Here is a 6,789-nt window from a genome sequence, read left to right on the forward strand (position 1 = left end):
CCCCACGGGGGCTGTGCCCTCCTGCCAGCCCCCACAGGAGCTCCAGGGGTGCCTGTGTGCTCTGCTGGGAGCGTTTGCTGGGAATGTGCCTCATCCCTGGCAGTGTCCCTTTGTCCCTGGGCTGCCAGCCAGAGCTTGGGGCTGCCCAGGCTCAGGGCTGGATTGCCCAGGGCACTGAGAGGGAGCAGCACCGGGAGGGTGACGGAGAGGGGCTGGCAGAGCCCAGCTGGCAGCCTGTGCTGGTGCTGCAGGTGGGGCTGGGGGCACTGCAGGGAGTGACTGTCCCCTTCCCTAAGCAGCCCTGCAGATCCCAAGGGCTCCTGGAGCAGGATTTTATTCCTTACTTCCCTTTGTGCAAATTCATTCTCCCAATTGCCATGAGCAATCCTTTGATTTCTCTAGGAGAAAACCTCCCAGCAGAGACAGATTGCAGTGGAGGCCAGAGTTGTGTTTGGAGCAGGGAGTGCTGAGAGCTGCATCTGCATGTGCTGCCACAGCCTGGGAACAGCCTGGGAAAAGGGACTGGGGGATTTCTGGTGCCCCAGTGAGAAGAACACAAACTCAGCCCTTCAGCCTGACAGGTCCCTCCACCCAGAGCTCAGCACACATCCTCAGAGGTAAGTCCAGAAACACAGAAGAAAAAGGTGACTTGTTTTGCTTTAAAGTTATTTCAAGTTGTTATTAAAGCCCAACCAACATTTGCTCTTGAGTTTGGTTGGGTGAGTAACGAGCAGTGGGCACAGATGATGCCATTCATGTAGCTGCAAACCTGGGGCAATCTAGAGGGGATACAAGAACTGTTTGTGTGGGAAAATGCAATGTGAGGGGATGTCAGGGGCAGTGAGGTGGCATTTGTGAGGGAATTGCCGAGGTCATTGAAGGGAGAGCAGCAGACAATTCCCCTGGGAAATCCAAGGGCCCACAGCCAGGGCTCTCCAGGGCTGAGGGGGCAGCCCTGAGACTCACTGTGTGCTCCTTCCTTGGCAGCAGCCAGCAGGGAAGGGACAAGAGGATCCCTGTGGGATGAGACTGGAGAGAGCGAGCAGAGGAGCGGCCTCGGGCTGGAGAAAGGCAAAGGGACCAATGTGGTGTCACCAGGGCACCTGTGAGGAACAGAATGGACACTTGGAGGCCACATGGAGGTGAGGAGTGGATGGTTTGGGGCAAAATGTGAGTTAATCTGCAGGGAAATAAGCAGGGGATATTTAGGAGGGAAAAGCTGAGGTGATGAGCTCACCCACCCTGGCACAAGGTGTGTTTGCACAGGCTGGGGCCAGAGGTGAAGGTCAATCCAAAGCCAGCCCTGCTCAGCCTCTAAATCCCAGGGTAAGTTGTACAGGCTGCCCACTGAGGGATTAAAAATACATAAAAATGAAACCAAGAGCATTCATGAGATTCCTGGGAATCCCATTAACTTGTTGTCAGAACTCCCAACACAGTTTTGAGCTTTGGTGACAAGAATGCATTTCTTTATTTGGATTATTCACTGTGTGGGATTTGGGGTTTATTTGGATTTTAAAGCTCTCATGGTGGCCCTGACACTGCTCAGGAGCTGGTAGGAAAAGCAGACTCAGAGCTCCTGGCAGGCACAGGGTGTTTCCCCCCATAGTGGATTGTGGAGGAATTGTCTGGGACCTGGATTGTCCCTCTGGGTGATTCCACTTGCTGTGATTTGTGTAATTCCATTTATTCTATTCCCAAAACTTCCCAGCCCAGGGGTTTGAGCTGACGGGGCAGGACAAAGATTGTTCTCTGTGTGGGGCCCAGATTTGGGGTTCAATGTCAGCTGTGCTAATTCTGATGAATTATTCCCAGAGCCCCAAATTCCCTGCTCCATTCCCGCTGCAGTAACCTCCCAGTGCCCCATGGAGTGTGGGCATTGCCATGCAGAGCTGCTGCCTTGGACAGCAGCTGTGCCAGGAGCCAGCAGAGCTTCCAAGGAAGCTCAGCAGCACAGGGACAAGGACAGGGTTATATTCCATAGAACTGGCTGTGGTGTCCCTGGGGTCACTGGACAGAGCTGCCTGGAATTGAGCTGATTTCACCCCCCTGAGCTCCAGAGTGGAGAACATCCAGTTGGTGTTCAAAGCAGGAGAAGGCAGTGGCCAAATGTGCCCCCAGCCTGTGCTGGGGCAGCCCCTGTGCCCAGGGGGGGACATCTCTCCCTGCAGAAGCTCAGCTCCTTTCAGAGCCTCAGCAGTGGCCTCTCCAAATTCTTTTCTCTCAGGAAGGGGATGCACAGCTCTGTCTGCAGCACACCTCCAGTGGGGCCTACCTGTGAAAGCTTTCCTTCACTTGTGCACTTGCTGCTGGATCCCTGAAAAACTCCAAACTCCATCCCACTGATTTTCAGGTATCTCTGAGGGCTACTGCCTGGGATTCAGTATCTGTGGGAGAAGATTGCCTGGGCTTCAATGCTGCTGATGGATGATGGCCTCAGGCTGGGGAGGAGGGAAGGGATTTGGGGTGGCTGGGACATACCTGCAGCTGTGTGGGAGCTCTGAACTGGGAATTGCTGTGTGAGCCCCTCTGCAAACAGCCTGTGCCTCCATTCCCTGGTAATGCCAGCTGCTCCTTGGGGTCCTTCTGGGCTCTTGGTGCTCTCTGTGTGGGCTGGAGCATTTCCACATGCCTGCTCAGAGCGGGCCCAGGAGCCACGGTGCAGGCACAGCTCCTCCTGCAGATCCCACAGACACGAGGGGCTGCTGCCTTCAGGAGCTTTGGCTCCTCCTGCCCTGCGCTCCCAGCCAGCTGGGACACGCTGGGGGAACACCAGGGAGCACGGCTGGCAGCGAGCAGGAGACACCGAGGCCTCTGGGGCCGGAAACAGCCCCGGCCTCAGCAGCCGCCATCGCTTTGGCCTGGCGGCGCTCACCTGCAGGAAAGGCCGCCTGCCACTCTCCAGAGGAACTTTGGCCACGGAGCAAGGTCACCCTCAGGACTTGTCTTGTTCACTTCTTCTGGGGAAGCAGAGGGACATTGTGTGAGCACGTTTCCAGCTGCTGGGTAAATCCTGGAAAGGGCAGAAAAATCAGGGTCACGGGGAAGGGTTTGGTGCTGACATGTTGAGTGCCAGCCAGTTGTGCCCTACGGCCATTGCAGGGGCTGGTGTGTAAAGCAGCATTAGCAGAAGGGAAGGAGCTGCATTTGCAGAGGAGTTCTCTTACTGGCAGCAGTCATTCCCATCCCACACAGGGCCTTTGGAACAGCCCTGGGATTGGCCCAGGTGTTTGGAGCAGGGTGCTGAGATGACTGAAATTCTGTGTTCAATGTGCAGCTGGGCCAGTCAGTTCGCAGCGTTTGACTGCTCTGGAAATAAAGAACAAACAGTTTTCACTGGTTTTTTAACACTGGGGGTTTTTCCCTTGTGTTTCCCTGGGGCTCCAGTCCCACGCAGGCACAACTGGAGCAGGAGCAGCAACGCCTCGGCCCCAGCGGCCGTCCTAGGCACTGGGGCTCGTAGGCTTACCGGGCCGGGGGAGGGGGGGGGGGCGTCTCTATCCTCCCGGGGTTACCGGGCCGGGGGGGCGTCTGCGTCCCCCCGGGGTTACCGGGCCGGGGGCAGCGGTGGCGCTGAGCAAGCGGCGATACCGATGGGGCCCCGGGGCCGGTACGGGCGGTCTCCGTGTCCTTCCCGCTTCCAGCCATGATCCCGAGGCTGCTCCCGGGAAGCAGCATCGTCCCGGCAGTGGCACAGCACCGGCTCCCTGCCGCCGCAGCTGGAGCAGGCCTGGAGCCCCGGCGGGACCCAGCCCTGCACCGGCCGCAGCTGGAGCAACAGCGCCTGTCCCGGAGCGGCTCTTCCCGCCCACGGTGATGCCGGTCCCGATCCAGCCCCGATCCCACCTCGATCCTCCAGCCCCAGCACCCACACCCTGACCACCGAGGAAGAAGCGGCTCGGCCCGGCTCCCACAGGAAACACCGGCAGGGTCCGGACCCGGATTCCTGGGCCCAGATCCCGACTCCTGAGCGTCTTGAACTCTGCGCAGTACCAGCACCAACAACCCCCGATCCGGATCTCCGCACAGCGCTCCGACCGACGCTCCCACCCATCCCGAGCTGAGCATCCCCCGCCGAAAGCGGGATAGGCGTGGATGCGCCGGGATTTATGGGCGGGGGGGAGGCGGGGCCCCGGGGGCGGGGCCGGCACAGGTGTGAGGGGCGGGGCCCGCACATGTGTGAGGGACCCCAGTGCGGCTGCGCGGAGCGGGGCCTTGGGGGCCTTAAGGCGCGGGGAGGCCCCAGCGAAACTATCTGCACCTCGGCGTTCGGTGGGGGGGGGTTGCTGCTGTCAGGGGCTCTGTATCTCTTTTCTCTCCTCCTACGTTTCTTTTCTGTTGTGTTTCTTTATCTCTCTACCTCTCCCTTCCGCCCTCCCCTACACCCTCGCCCCCCTAAATCGCCACCCTCCCTCTCCCTCCCTCCCCCGCTACGGCTGCCCCCCGCCCCCTCTCCCTATTCCCCTACCCTGTCCTACCCCTCTATCCTCTTCCTTCCCTCCCCAACCGGGCTCCCCCCGCCCCCTCTCCCTGCTCCACTTCCCCCACCCCCAGTCGCTCCCCACCTGCCCTCAGTCCTGCTCCTTCCTCCACCCTGCCTTCCCCCCAGCCCTCTCCCCTGCTGCCCTGCACATCTCGACCTCTCCCCATCTTTCCACGCCTCCTCCTCTGCTCCTCTATTCTCGTTCTCCATTCCCCGCTCTCCTCCTTCCCTCGCAGCCGCGGGGCTTGGGGTGCCGGGCATTAATAAAGCCCTGAGGGCCGGAGGCCGGTGCCCCCGCCCTCGCTGGGGTCCCCACACGGGGCCGGAGCCGCTGTGCGGGTCCCCCCATTGCAGTGCAACACAGCGCCCCGCACCGCCGGGGCTCCGGCTGTCCCAGCATCACACTGGGGGGGTCCGAGTTACAGTGGCCCCCTCGCTAGGGGGGAGGGGGGGGTTAGGAGGGGCCCCCTCCGCAGGAGGGTGTCCCTGGTGGGGGGGTAACTCCCCCTCCAGGCCCCGCCCCTCTCCGGGATCCTCTCCGCCGGACGGGGTCCTGGCCCTGCCCCCTCCCGGGGACCCCTCCTCCGGACCGGGGCCCGGGGGGGAGGGAGGAGAGGGCGGGGGAGGGGGCTGGACTATGAGGGACGGTCGTGTGTCTGACAATTCTTTTTTTTTTATTATGTCTGTCTGTTTGCGCTGCAGAGTGACGCGCCCCCCCCTCTGCTCCTCCGTCCGGAGGATCCGGGGAGAAGGGCGGGGCCTGGGGAAGGAGTTACCCCCCCCAGGCCCCACCCCCCCACCCGAACCCCACCCCCCCCACCCGGACCCCACCCCCAAGGATCCCCCTCCCACCCTCCCCAACCCCCGGGCCGCCTCTGGAGGAAGGGGACCCCCACCCCAGAACCCCCCCTGTGTGTAGGGACAGCCGGAGCCCCGGCGGTGCGGGGCGCTGTGTTGCACTGCAATGGGGGGACCCGCACAGCGGCTCCGGCCCCGTGTGGGGACCCCAGCGAGGGCGGGGGCGCCGGCCTCCGGCCCTCAGGGCTTTATTAATGCCCGGCACCCCGAGCCCCGCGGCTGCGAGGGAAGGAGGAGAGGGGAGACCGGAGAGATGGGGGTGGTGAGGACGGGGAGGGAGAGGGGTCGGAGTGAGGAGGGAAGCGGGAGAGGAAGGGAAAGGCCGAGGGGAAGAAGAGGGACGGTGGAGAGAGGAGGAATAGAAGGGAGAAGCGAAGGGACAGGACGGGAAGGAGTGAGGGGGATCAGGTTTGAGAGGAAAGGAGCATTTCAGGGCGAGGAAGAAAGGGAATACGCAGAGAAGGAAGGACGAGTAGAAGGAGGGGCAGAAGGGGAGGCCAAAACCTACGCGCCTCACCTGTGGAGCCCGCACAGTGGGCTCCTGTGCGCACCGTGCTCTGAATGAGCAAATGGCGATCGAGGCGATTTCCGAGGTCTAAATCAACTCGACCCTGCCCCGCGCAGCATACCTGGGGCCCCGCACACCTGAGCTCTGCCCGCCCTGCACACCTGAGCTCTGGCCCCGCCCCTGGCTCCGCCCTCTGTTCTTTCAGGCCCCGCCCCCTCACCACGCGGGCGTGCCGCGCTCGCACCGCGCTCCCTGTCCGCCAGAGGGCGCCCTGCGAGGTCCCGGCCCCACACGGCGGCTCCGCGCCCGCACCGGGGAACGGCCGCGATCCCGCACCCGGCAGCGCCCCGGGCCCGAAACCGATCCCGGGCCCGGTGCCACCTCCATCATCCCGACGGGGGAGAGGCGGCACCGCCCGGGACCCCCGGCACAACCCAGCGGCGCTCTGCCCCCCACCCCGGCCACGGTGGCCGTGGCCCCGCCGCAGCGCCCCCTGTCCGCGCTCCGTGGCCCCGCCCCCCTGCCCCCGCCGGTCCCGGGGCCTTCGCTCGGGAGCCTCGCTCGGTGCCGTGCGAGCCCCGCCCGACGGCTGCTCCCGCCGAGGACCGCTCGGAGCCCGGGGCGCTGCGGCGGGGCCGTGACCGTGGCCCGGGGTGCGGGGGCCGAGCGCTGCCTGGGTCTGCCGGGGGTCCCGGGCGGTGCCGCCTCTCCCCCGTCGGCATCGGGACCGGGATCGGTATGGGATGGGAGGAGCCTGGCTCTCCTAAGCCCGCAGAGCCCCGTCCCGGTGTCACCCTCCGTGTCCCGGCGCCGCGGGCGAGAGAGGCGGGCAGGGAGCGGGAACCGCCGGCCCCGCGTTCCCGGCCCGCTCCGTCGGGCCCAGGGTCGCCGTGCCCGCACCAGGGTCCCCGAGCACCGGCCGGGACCCGCCCAGGCCCGG

The 6,789-nt window shown here is 63.9% G+C and overlaps 1 long non-coding RNA gene across 2 annotated transcripts; it reads left to right on the plus strand.

The window, feature by feature from the left end:
* Positions 1 to 547: 547 nt before the first annotated feature.
* Positions 548 to 3,336, plus strand: LOC131083655 (uncharacterized). Of its 2 annotated transcripts, none has more exons than XR_009114466.1 (3): positions 548 to 617; positions 988 to 1,142; positions 2,228 to 3,336. It is a non-coding gene; the product is annotated as an uncharacterized LOC131083655 (long non-coding RNA). The 2 variants fall into 2 exon arrangements; XR_009114467.1 differs by having other exon boundaries at positions 554 to 617; positions 991 to 1,142.
* Positions 3,337 to 6,789: the final 3,453 nt, after the last annotated feature.

This window comes from Melospiza georgiana, chromosome 5 (genome assembly GCF_028018845.1).
Source record: "Melospiza georgiana isolate bMelGeo1 chromosome 5, bMelGeo1.pri, whole genome shotgun sequence".
NCBI classification, from domain to species: domain Eukaryota; kingdom Metazoa; phylum Chordata; class Aves; order Passeriformes; family Passerellidae; genus Melospiza; species Melospiza georgiana.